A 12,344-nucleotide genomic window follows, 5' to 3' on the forward strand; every position below is an offset into this window, starting at 1 on the left:
AATCATGGGTGATGCATGGGGAGGGCAGGAGTGGGGGCGTTGGATCCTTTAAACATTCTCACCTGGAAAAATATGGAAGTTTTGAGACTGTTATCCTATTACAAGTACAAAGACGCAAGGTGTATATTATATCACAGGAAGAGGTGATCAGAATTGCACTGGATTTGCTGTATCTGATTTGATTGGGAGTCACGCAGGCCAACAGCATCACTCTGTGCAAAGGTTCAAACTGCTAAAGTGAACATCAGTCTGATTTTGGTTATTTTCATGTAGAGAGGATTCAGAAAATAAAAAGGAAAACAATAATTATCTCAGCAGTCATCCCATTGTCTGACTGCAGTTATCTAGATGACACCGTGCAAAGTTAGTAATTATTCAGAAAAATGTTTCCAAATCATTTGTAGAGACGGGAGGTAAGTCTGTTCTGGGCACTGTCAAGACAAATAATGAAGGTCATAAAAAAGGCCTGGGTAGAGACTGTCGAATCATGGAAGTCAACGAATGGCTACGCAGGTGGTGTCAGAGAGAAGGCTTTGGATTCTTTGACCATGGGATGGTGTTCCAAGAAGGAGGAGTGCTAGGCAGAGACGGGCTCCACCTAACGAAGAGAGGGAAGAGCATCTTCGCAAGCAGGGTGGCTAACCTAGTGAGGACGGCTTTAAACTAGGTTCACCGGGGGAAGGAGACCAAAGCCCTGAGGTAAGTTGGGAAATGGGATCCTGGGAGGAAGCACAAGCAGGAGAGCACAAGAGGGGAGGACTCCTGTCTCATACTGAGAAAGAGGGATGATCGATGAATTATCTTAAGTGCCTATACACAAATGCAAGAAGCCTGGGAAACAAGCAGGAAGAACTGGAAGTCCTGGCACAGTCAGGGAACTATGATGCAATTGGAATAACAGAGACTTGGTGGGATAACTCACATGACTGGAGTACTGTCATGGATGGATATAAACTGTTCAGGAAGGACAGGCAGGGCAGAAAAGGTTGGGGAGTTGCATTGTATGTAAGAGAGGATTATGACTGCTCAGAGTTCCGGTATGAAACTGCAGAAAAACCTGAGAGTCTCTGGATAAAGTTGAGAAGTGTGAGCAACAAGGCTAATGTCATGGTCGGAATCTGCTATAGACCACCAGACCAGGGGGATGAGGTGGACGAGGCTTTCTTCTGGCAACTAGCAGAAGTTGATAGATCACAGGCCCTGGTTCTCATGGGAGACTTTAATCACCCTGATATCTGCTGGGAGAGCAATACAGCAGCGCACAGACAATCCAGGAAGTTTTTGGAATGTGTAGGGGACAATTTCCTGGTGCAAGTGCTGGAGGAACCAACTTGGGGCAGAGCTTTTCTTGACCTGCTGCTCACAAACAGGGAAGAATTAGTAGGGGAAGCAAAAGTAGATGGGAACCTGGGAGGCAGTGACCATGAGATGGTCGAGTTCAGGATCCTGACACAAGGAAGAAAGGAGAGCAGCAGAATACGGACCCTGGACTTCAGAAAAGCAGACTTTGACTCCCTCAGGGAACAGATGGGCAGGATCCCCTGGGAGAATAACATGAAGGGCAAAGGGGTCCAGGAGAGCTGGCTGTATTTTAAAGAATCCTTATTGCGGTTGCAGGAACAAACCATCCCGATGTGTAGAAAGAATAGTAAATATGGCAGGTGACTTGCTTGGCTAAACAGTGAAATCCTTGCTGATCTTAAACGCAAAAAAGAAGCTTACAAGAAGTGGAAGATTGGACAAATGACCAGGGAGGAGTATAAAAATATTGCTCAGGCATGCAGGAGTGAAATCAGGAAGGCCAAATCACACTTGGAGTTGCAGCTAGCAAGAGATGTTAAGAGTAACAAGAAGGGTTTCTTCAGGTATGTTAGCAACAAGAAGAAAGTCAAGGAAAGTGTGGGCCCCTTACTGAATGAGGGAGGCAACCTAGTGACCGAGGATGTGGAAAAAGCCAAAGTACTCAATGATTTTTTTGCCTCTGTCTTCACGAACAAGGTCAGCTCCCAGACTGCTGCACTGGGCAGCACAGTATGGGGAGAAGGTGACCAGCCCTCTGTGGAGAAAGAAGTGGCTTGGGACTATTTAGAAAAACTGGATGTGCACAAGTCCATGGGGCTGGATGCGCTGCATCCGAGGGTGCTAAAGGAGTTGGCGGATGAGATTGCAGAACCATTAGCCATTATTTTTGAAAACTCATGGCTATTGGGGGAGGTCCCGGATGACTGGAAAAAGGCTAATGTAGTGCCCATCTTTAAAAAAGGGAAGAAGGAGGATCTGGGGAACTACAGGCCAGTCAGGCTCACCTTAGTCCTTTGAAAAATCATGGAGCAGGTCCTCAAGGAATCAATTATGAAACACTTAGAGGAGAGGAAAGTGATCAGGAACAGTCAGCATGGATTCACCAAGGGGAAGTCATGCCTGACCAACCTAATTGCCTTCTATGATGAGATAACTGGCTCTGTGGATGAGGGGAAAGCAGTGGATGTGTTATTCCTTGACTTTAGCAAAGCTTTTGGTACGGTCTCCCACAGTATTCTTGCCGCCAAGTTAAAGAAGTATGGGCTGAATGAATGGACTATAAGGTGGATAGAAAGCTGGCTAGATCGTTGGGCTCAACAGATAGTGATCAATGGCTCCATGTCTAGTTGGCAGCCGGTTTCGAGTGGAGTGCCCCAGGGTTCAGTTCTGGGGCCGGTTTTGTTTAATATCTTTATTAATGATCTGGAGGATGGTGTGGACTGCACTCTCAGCAAGTTTGCAGATGACACTAAACTGGGAGGCGTGGTAGATACACTAGCGGGTAGGGATCGGATACAGAGGGACTTAGACAAATTAGAGGATTGGGCCAAAAAAAACCTGATGAAGTTCAACAAAGACAAGTGCAGAGTTCTGCACTTAGGACGGAAGAATCCCATGCACAGCTACAGACTAGGGACCGAATGTCTAGGTAGCAGTTCTGCAGAAAAGGACCTAGGGGTCACAGTGGACGAGAAGCTGGATATGAGTCAACAGTGTGCTCTTGTTGCCAAGAAGGCTAACAGCATTTTGGGCTGTATAAGTAGGGGTATTGCCAGCAGATCGAGGAACGTGATCATTCCCCTTTATTCGTCATTGGTAAGGCCTCATCTGGAGCTCTGTGTCCAGTTTTGGGCCCCACACTACAAGAAGGATGTGGAAAAATTGGAAAGAGTCCAGCAGAGGGCAACAAAAATGATTAGGGGTCTGGACCACATGACTTATGAGGAGAGGCTGAGGGAACTGGGATTGTTTAGTCTCCAGAAGAGAAGAATGAGGGGGGATTTGATAGCTGCTTTCAACTACCTGAGGGGGGGGGGGTTCCAAAGAGGATGGAGCTCGGCTGTTCTCAGTGGTGGCAGATGACAGAACAAGGAGCAATGGTCTCAAGTTGCAGTGCGGGAGGTCTAGGCTGGATATTAGGAAACATTATTTCACTAGGAGTGTGGTGAAGCACTGGAATGGGTTACCTAGGGAGGTAGTGGAATCTCCTTCCTTAGAGGTTTTTAAGGCCAGGCTTGACAAAGCCCCGGCTGGGATGATTTAGTTGGGAATTGGTCCTGCTTTGAGCAGGGGGTTGGACTAGATGACCTCCTGAGGTCCCTTCCAACCCTGATATTCTATGATTCTATGGTTCTATGGAAAAGCATGATTGTTCCAACAGACTGTAACGTGTCAGGCTGGATAACCCTGCTGACCTCTTTGCCTCAGCTACCTTAGGCTCTATGAAACAAAATCGTACTTGTATTTAATTAGTGCTATAGAAGGCTCTCAGATATGCAGTTATCTCAGTTCTCCTGGGGATGCAGTGAAGGTTCAAAAAGTGAGATTGCTAAACTCAATTCAGTTCCTGTATCAAACTTTAAACCTAGAGCTTCAGAGACGAAAGACCATTGCACACCTGGACACCTTTTTCTTTACAAAATGGCTAACCTACTGCAAACAGTGCAAACCTGTTATCTGTAAGACCTGTGGTGTGGTAAGCATACAATGTATTAGAATCACTGATCTAATTAATGTTATCCAAACTCCACTATACCCACCTAGCCAGATCCCCAGCTGGCATAGATCAGCATAGGTGATTAATGGAGTTGCACTGGTTACACCAACTGAGGCTATGATCCAGTCAATTTAGACCCCCACACTGCTATAGAAACTCATATAAACTATGTAAAGGGATTGTTTCACCCTCAGTGAATCACAACTGCTTCCAGGTGGCTGAGAGCATGTATTCAGCTATTTAAGAGCAGACAATAACTCTATACAAATGTGGAGGGTAGGACATGAAAAAGAACACAATACCCTTTGGCACTGCACAAAGCCTTTTTTTCTTTCCTTAACTTGCAGATACTCTGCAAGGAAGAACCTGCAATGGGAGAAAAACAGCATGTTGCCAACACCACCACTAGCTCTTCCTCTGGCTGTACCCGCCCCCTCACCCGCCAGACCGGCATCCTGACCCTGGAGGCTTCCATTTGGGCCCTGGTCTTGAATGAGGAATGGGAATGTGGCCTACATGCTCCCATTGACGAAAGCCAGGTGGGGGAAACCACCATGTGAGAGGTGTCTGTTGTTAAAGTGCTTCAGGAAGCGGTTAAGAGAGCTGAAAGAGGAGGTGGCTCGTCTGCGTAGCATCTGGAAGCACAAGGACTTCATAACAGAATGAATATCAAAACATCTGGGATGCAGGATGCTAGCCAACTACAGATAACAACAGTGGCATCAGAGGAGGAAGGAGAATCAACTGCTTTAAGGGGAAGAAACTGGCTGTTGGCCACCTAGGTGCTCCATCTCTCACCCAGGTCCTCCGTCCTTTGCAGTCAAGAACTGATATACTCTACTGGCAATTGGAGGTGAAGAGCAGACCCCAATGGCTGAGAAGGAGGAGCCACCTGTCCCCAAGGCTGGGAGGATCATGACCACCACAGCCAAGAGGAGAAGGCATAGGGTGCTGGTGGTTGGGGTCTCCCTTGTGAGGGGGATGGAGGCATTCATCTGCTGACCTGACACAGTGTCCGAGAGGTATGCTGTCTGACCACAGCTTCCATCTAAGATGTTACAGAAAGGTTGCCGAGGCTCATCCATCCTTTGACCACTACCCTCTGTTGCTCATCCATGTGGGCACTAATGATGGGTGGGCACAAATTGTGGGCACATGACCCTCAGCAGATCATCAGTGACTACAGGGCTCTGGGAGCAAGGATGAAAGAGTTGGGGGTGCAGGATGAGTTCTCGTACATCCTCCTACTTAAGGGTATCAGTCAGTGACATGTACATCTTGGTGATGAATTCATGGCTGCACAGATGGTGATGATGGGAGGACTTCAGCTACCCTGACCATGGGATGCTGTTCCAGGAAGAAGGACTGCTGTGAAGAGATGGGATCTACCTGACCAAGAAGGAGAAGAGCACCTTTGTGTACCGACTTACCAGCCTAGTGAGCAGGGCTTTTACTACCTACAAAGGGGGCACGTGACAAAAGTCCACAGGTAAGCATAAAAAAGGTGACCTTAACAGACAACTAAATATTGGGTGGGGACATGGAAAGTTATAATAGGGTCATAGGAGCAATTAGTGGGGGGAATCGGCTCAGCAGACTTGGTGGGATAAATCTCATGACTGGTATAGAGGAGTATAGCTTGTTCAGGAAGGACAGGCAGGGAGAAAAGGGAGGAGGTGTTGCATTATACGTCAAGAATATATACACTTGTTCTGAGGGCCAGAAGGAGGTGAGAGGCATACCAGTAGAAAGTCTCTGGGTAAAGATAAAAGGGAGAGAGGGGGGAAAGAAATGTCATAGTGAGGGAGGGTCTACTACAGACTGCCAAACCAGGGAGAGGAGGTGGATGAGGCATTTCTAGAACAAATAACAGAAATATCTAAACCACAAAACTTGGTAGTAATGTGGGACTTTAACTATCCAGTCATCTGATGGACTTTCTTGGAATGTATTGGATACAACACTTTGTTTCAGAAAATAGAGGAAGTAAGCAGGGGGACAGCCATTTTAGACTTGATTCGGATGAACAGGGAGGAGTTGGTTGCAAAATCTGAAGGTGGAAGGCAATTTGAGTGAAAGAGATCATGAAATTATAGATTTCCTGATTCTAAGGAAAGGAAGCGGAATAAGGAAAATGGACTTTAAAAAAGCAGACTTTAACAAACTCAGGGAACTGATAGGCAGTGGCATGCTGTCTATGTAAGCAAAGAATGCACTGCATATCGTGTGTGCCATACCAGCTGTGTGCACCATATGTGAAAGGTCTTGCCACATGGAGGATGCCATTTTGGACTGCTTAAGGCATGCCTTACTAAACCTGTCATGGCACTCTACTGCTGATAGGTAAGATCCCATGGGAAGAAAATCTAAAGGATAAAGGAGTTCAGGAGAGCAGGCATTTTCTAAAGGAGACAATATGGAAGGCACAACTGCAAACTATCCCACTGAGAAGGAAAGATAGGACAAATAGTTAGCGGCCAAAATGGCTCCATCGGGAGTTCTTTAATGATCTGAAAATCAAAAAGGAATCCTACAAAAAGTGGAAACATGGATGAATTGTTAAGGAGGAGTACAAATGAATAGCACAAGCATGCCAGGACAAAATCAGAAAGGTTAAGGCACAAAATGAGTTATACCTAGCAAGGGGAAAAAAGGCAATAAGATGTTCTTCAAATACATTAGGCAAGCAAAAGATGAAGGAAAATATTGGTCCTTTACTTAGCAGGAAAGGAGAGCAAATAACTGATGACATGACGAAGGCTCAGGTGTTTAATACCTATTTTGCTTCAGTCTTCCTTAAAAGAGTTAATTGTGACTGAATGCTTAACATAATTAATATTAACAAGGAGGAAGGAACACAAGCCAAAATAGGGAAAGAACAGGTTAAAGAATATTTAGATAAGTTAGATGAATTCAAGTCAGCAGGGCCTGATGGAAATTCACCGTAGGGTACTTAAAAAACTAGCTGAAGCAATCTTGGAACCATTTTCAATTATCTTCAAGAACTCATGGAGGACGGGTGAGGTCCCAGAGAACTGGAGAAGACCAAACATAGTACTTGTCTTTAAAAAGGGGGGAAAGAGAACCTGGGGAGTTATAAATTAGTCAACCTAACTTCATTACCTGGAAAGATAATGGAATAAATTACTAAACAATCAATCTGGAAGCACCTAGAGGACGGTAAGGAATAGCCTAGCACGGATTTGTCAAGAACAAATCATGCCAGATCAACCTAATTTCCTTCTTTGACAGGGTTATTGGTCTAGTGGATAGGGTGGAAGTAGTAGACATGATATATCTTGATTTCAATAAGGCTTTTGACACAATCCCAGATGAAAGTCTCATAAGAAAACAAGAGAAATATGGTCTAGATTAAATTATTATAAGATGAATGCACAATTGATTGAAAACCCATACTCAAAGAGTAGTTATCAATGGTTTGCTGTCAAACTGGGAGGACATATCTAGTGGGGTTCCACAGGGTCAATCCTGGGTCTTGTTGTATTCAATATTTTCATTAATGACTTGGATAATGGAGTGGAGAGTATGCTTATAAAATGTGTTGATGACACTAAAATGAGAAGGGTTGCAAGGACAGTATTAGAATTCAAAATGACTTTGACAAATTGGAGAATTGGTCTGAAATCAACAAGCTGAAATTCAGTATAGACAAGTGCAAAGCACTACACATAAAAAGGAAAAATCAAATGCACAACTTCAAAATGGGGAATAACTAGCTAGGTGGGAGTACTGCTGAAAAGAAGGGGAGGTTAGAATGGATCACATATAATATGAGTCAACAATGTGATGCAGTTGCAAATAAGACTAATATTATTCTGTGGTGTACTAACAGGAATGTCTTATGTAACATATGGGAGGTAATTGTCCCACTTACTCGGCATTGGTGAGGCCTCAGCTGGAGTACTGTGTCCGATTCTGGGTGTCACATTTTAGGAAAGATATGGATAAATTGGAGAGACACCAGAGGAAAGCAACAAAAACGATGAAAGGTTTAGAAAATCTGACTTATGAGAAAAGGTTAAAAAAACTGGACATGTTTAATCTTGAGAAAAGGAGGCTGAGGGGGGCTTAATAACAGTCTTCAAATACATTGAGGGCTGCTATGAAGAGAACAGTGCTCAATTGTTCTCCATGTCCACTGAAGGTAGGACAAGAAGTAATGAGCTTAATCTACAGCAAGGGAGATTTAGATTAGATATTAGGAAAAACTTTCTAACTATAAGGGTACTTAAATTGTGGAATAGGCTTTCAAAGGAGGTTGTAGAATCCCCATCGCTGGAAGTTTTTAAGAACATGTTGGATAAATACCAGCCAGGGATGGTCTATGTTTACTTGGCCCTGCTTCAGTGCAGAAGGCTGGACTGGATTACCTCTCGAGGGCTCTTCCAGCCCTGCATTTCTATGATTCTATATAGCAGGGGTCGGCAACCTTTCAGAAGTGGTGTGCCAAGTCTTCATCTATTCACTCTAATTTAAGGTTTCATGGGCCAGTAATACATTTTAACGTTTTTAGAAGGTCTCTTTCTCTAAGTCTATAATATATAACTAAACTATTGTTGTATGTAAAATAAATAAAGTTTTTAAAATGTTTAAGAAGCTTAATTTAAAATTAAATTAAAATGCAGAGTCCCCCGGACCGGTGACCAGGACCTGGCAGTGTGAGTGCCACTGAAAATCAGCTTGCTTGCCACCGCCGTACTTATTCTCTGCAGAACGGGAACCAGGTGGGTAAGCAAAAGTGATCTAAATGGCAACACAAATCACCTATTCATATGGCTAGAATCCAGCTGAACAAATATTTGAAGGGCTGAAAAAGCATTATTATTATTACTCATTCTGGATCAGTGCCCACAGGGCTAGGGCCCACAGGAAACTGTACAGAGTTTCCTTAAAATTAATATTTCTCTAACTAGAGATGAATCAATAAATTTGGGGGCAACTTCCACATGTGGATCTCTGTAGGATTATAACCTATAGGAAACGGAATAGTGAAGAGGAATACTAAAGGAATTCAGTACCTTCTGCCTCTGGATTATTGCTTCAGACTCAGCTCTGGCCAGGAGATGACCAAAAGTCATTACTATTTGCTGGCTGTTTGGTGATCTATGTGAAATTAGTTGGTGTCTCAGTCTGTGTTCCAGAGAGCTGGTCTCTATATTTAAAAAAGCACTAGTTGGCACTGTCAGTAGCGATGACAAAGGCTGAGTGGTCATGGAGACCAAACAACTATATTGCTAATGGGATGAAGCATAAGGGCATGTGGGTATATAAAGGACTACGGTTACCAGGTCAGCAACTTTCACCCACACTAAATCCACTTAAAAAAAAAGTTGAATACAATCTCCCTAAATTATAAGTATAGCCTACAGACAGTGTCTGATAATGATTTGGTTAATTAAAGATTGGATTCCCTGAAAGCAACTCTTATATCAATCAAGCTAAAAATGCAAGGAGAGAGAGAGAGAGAGAGAGAGAGAGAGAGATGTTTCCCGACAGGAGTTGACAATGGAGGGACATTATGTGCTTATTATAGAGATAATTAATGACAATAAAAATCTGCAAAATAACCCAGAACTTATAGACAAAACTGAATTTAAGAACAGGAGGGTAATCAGAGGTTCAGTATTCCTAATAATTTCACCAGGCACAATCATTTTAATAAAGAAATAAATATTTTAAAAATTGCCTGGGGCCCCGCCCCCAGTAATTTATCAGATTTGCTACATTTTTTCCTCCACTAGATTACATGCCAGGCAGGACAATGGACAGCCACATGGCCACCAACATATCACTTGCATATGCATTGCCTGCAATATCCCTTTGTTCTAATCAAAAGAAGACAAAGCAGGGATGTTAAATCATGCACTCTGTACTCTCACAGTCATAGAATCATAGAATATCAGGGTTGGAAGGGACCCCAGGAGGTCATCTAGTCCAACCCCCTGCTCAAAGCAGGACCAATCCCCAACTAAATCATCCCAGCCAGGGCTTTGACAAGCCTGACCTTAAAAACCTCTAAAGAAGGAGATTCCATCACTTCCCTAGATAACCCATTCCAGTGCTTCACCACCCTCCTAGTGAAAAAGTTTTTCCTAATATCCAACCTAAACCTCTCCAACTGCAACTTGAGACCATTACTCCTTGTTCTGTCATCTGGTACCACTGAGAACAGTCTAGATCCATCCTCTTTGGAACCCCCTTTCAGGTAGTTGAAAGCAGCTATCAAATCATTCAAAGTCATTCCAGGGGCCCAGATCCTTGCCTGATTTGTCTTAGCAGTGGTGTGTGGAACAGCCTTAAAGCTGGCTTAGCCAGCTCCTGGAGGATTTCCTCTGCATAAGGGTGTCCTTGGGTGTTGTGGAGACATTATAGTAGCTCTTAAACCTTCCCATCCCCCACAGTTGTTGGCATGGGGGAGTGGCTAAGGGGATGATGATGGTGCAGGGGCATCCCGGTGAACCCTAGGCTAGTCCTAGTAACTGCTAGCAGCATGTACAAAGTCTGCTCTAATTCATGCCCAGTGTAGAGTTGCCCTACAACTGCAAAATGCAAAAGGCACCTTTGTATCATCTACCCCTGCAGCTGTGCTGAGATCTGCTCATTTGTAGCTGAGGATCTGGCCCAGTGTTTCATCTCAGACTTTGGAGTGATTCATAGTATTTATTTTGGCCCTCATTACCCTGTAATATCTGGGCATTTCTCATATACTAATCCTTCAAGGGAGCTGAGGGCGTTCAGGGTGCAGAGAAATGAGCTCTTGGAACAGTTCAGAATTCTGGGGCTACTTCCCTGCTGGCACCCAAAGTTATGTTTTGCCTCCATTACTCTCCTGGCCACCTTACAATAAAGGCTTTGGTGGATGTTACAAATTCATCTGAAATTCCTCCAGCTGTATTGAGTTAGTCATGGGGATGCATATTTTGCTCCTTTTAAAAAAGTCACACTGCTGAAGCTGACTCTAATACAGCCAGCATCTCCCTTCCCCCTTGTTTGCATGTCTTTATAAGAATGTTTGTGTGATGATTTGTTAATCACTTCGCTGATTGTTTTACACAGCCAGCAGTATTCATAATTTGGAAATAATTGCACTGGATGAGTGGACAGCTTGTGGACCTGGTAATGTGTATGAGACTTTCACTGCAACATTACCAATGAAAATCTGTCCCAGCCTGATGATGAACAGAAAGGGTTACTATTGGTGGAGGAAGAAGGCACTATGACTCAGAAATACACCTCTAAGTCACAATTTCTACACTTACAGTATTTCTCCTTCTCCTGGTGTGGTAGAAACCTATGGCAGGGTACACTGCTGGTGGCCAGTGAGTAGAGGCTCTACTCTATTCCCTGCCTCCTCCCTTCTCCCTGCTCCATGTAGGGAGTAAACAGGCACGTGACACCTGCCTTCTTTTGCCTTCCCAGAGCCAAGATCTTGGTAACCCACACAATGGCATAAGGCGAATTCTTACCTCCTTGTGCAGGCATGTAGTTCAAGTCACAATCTAGTCTGGAAAGCAAACAGAATACCATTACCCGGGAAAAATAAATATCCCTGTGGTGGTTTCAGTGCTATTTGCAAGATTATAATCACAAAGACATTGAGTTGCACAATACATGATATGAAATCTTAAATTGAAAGTTCAAGATAAGTTCTATGGTTTAATTCCATGTGAAGATAAACCAAAATAAAATTAGCATCCTCCATTCCAAAAATCTCTTCCTCTTCTGGAATCTTCCTATACTTAAAAATGACCACTCAGCCCAATTAAACCCAAGCCTCATTGCTTACAAGAGAGAAAAGCATTCAAATTAAGAGTTCAAATTTTCTGAAAATATCATTTTGTACCTAACCAAGACTTCATTGAGACCTAGAAAACGTGAGGAAGTCTGATATCTGTGACCTGGCTTATCCCTGATCGGTGACAATTTCTTATTCCTAGTAGACCATAGGTGCCAGGGTTGGAGCACCCCACAGGGAAAAAATCATAGAATATCAGGGTTGGAAGGGACTTCATGAGGTCATCTAGTCCAACTCCCTCCTCAAAGCAGGACCAATCCCCAGACAGATTTTTATGCCAATTCCCTAAATGGCCCCCTTGTGGGCTGAACTCACAACCCTGGGCTTAGCAGGCTGATGCTCAAACCACTGAGCTATCCCTCCCCCCTGAACACCCACTGGCAGCTCCCCTATTAGCTTTCCTCCACCTCCCCAGTGCCTCCTGCCTGCCAGCATGCCCCATGGATCAGCGCCTCTCCCTTCCTCCCAGCACCTCCTGCCCACTGCTAACAGCTGTTTTGCGGTGAGCAG

At 44.1% G+C, this 12,344-nt stretch overlaps 1 protein-coding gene across 2 annotated transcripts in view; it reads right to left on the reverse strand.

Moving 5' to 3' along the window:
* KCNV2 (potassium voltage-gated channel modifier subfamily V member 2) overlaps nucleotides 1-12,067 on the reverse strand; it is a 45,456-nt gene extending 33,389 nt beyond the window's left edge. For both annotated transcript variants that reach the window (XR_004646266.1, XM_034774616.1), the window contains exon 1: nucleotides 11,506-12,067. The gene's annotated coding sequence lies outside the window, so the exon portion shown is untranslated. The remainder of the gene's footprint in view (nucleotides 1-11,505) is intronic.
* Nucleotides 12,068-12,344: the final 277 nt, after the last annotated feature.

The sequence above is a fragment of the Trachemys scripta genome, chromosome 6, assembly GCF_013100865.1.
Source record: "Trachemys scripta elegans isolate TJP31775 chromosome 6, CAS_Tse_1.0, whole genome shotgun sequence".
NCBI classification, from domain to species: domain Eukaryota; kingdom Metazoa; phylum Chordata; order Testudines; family Emydidae; genus Trachemys; species Trachemys scripta.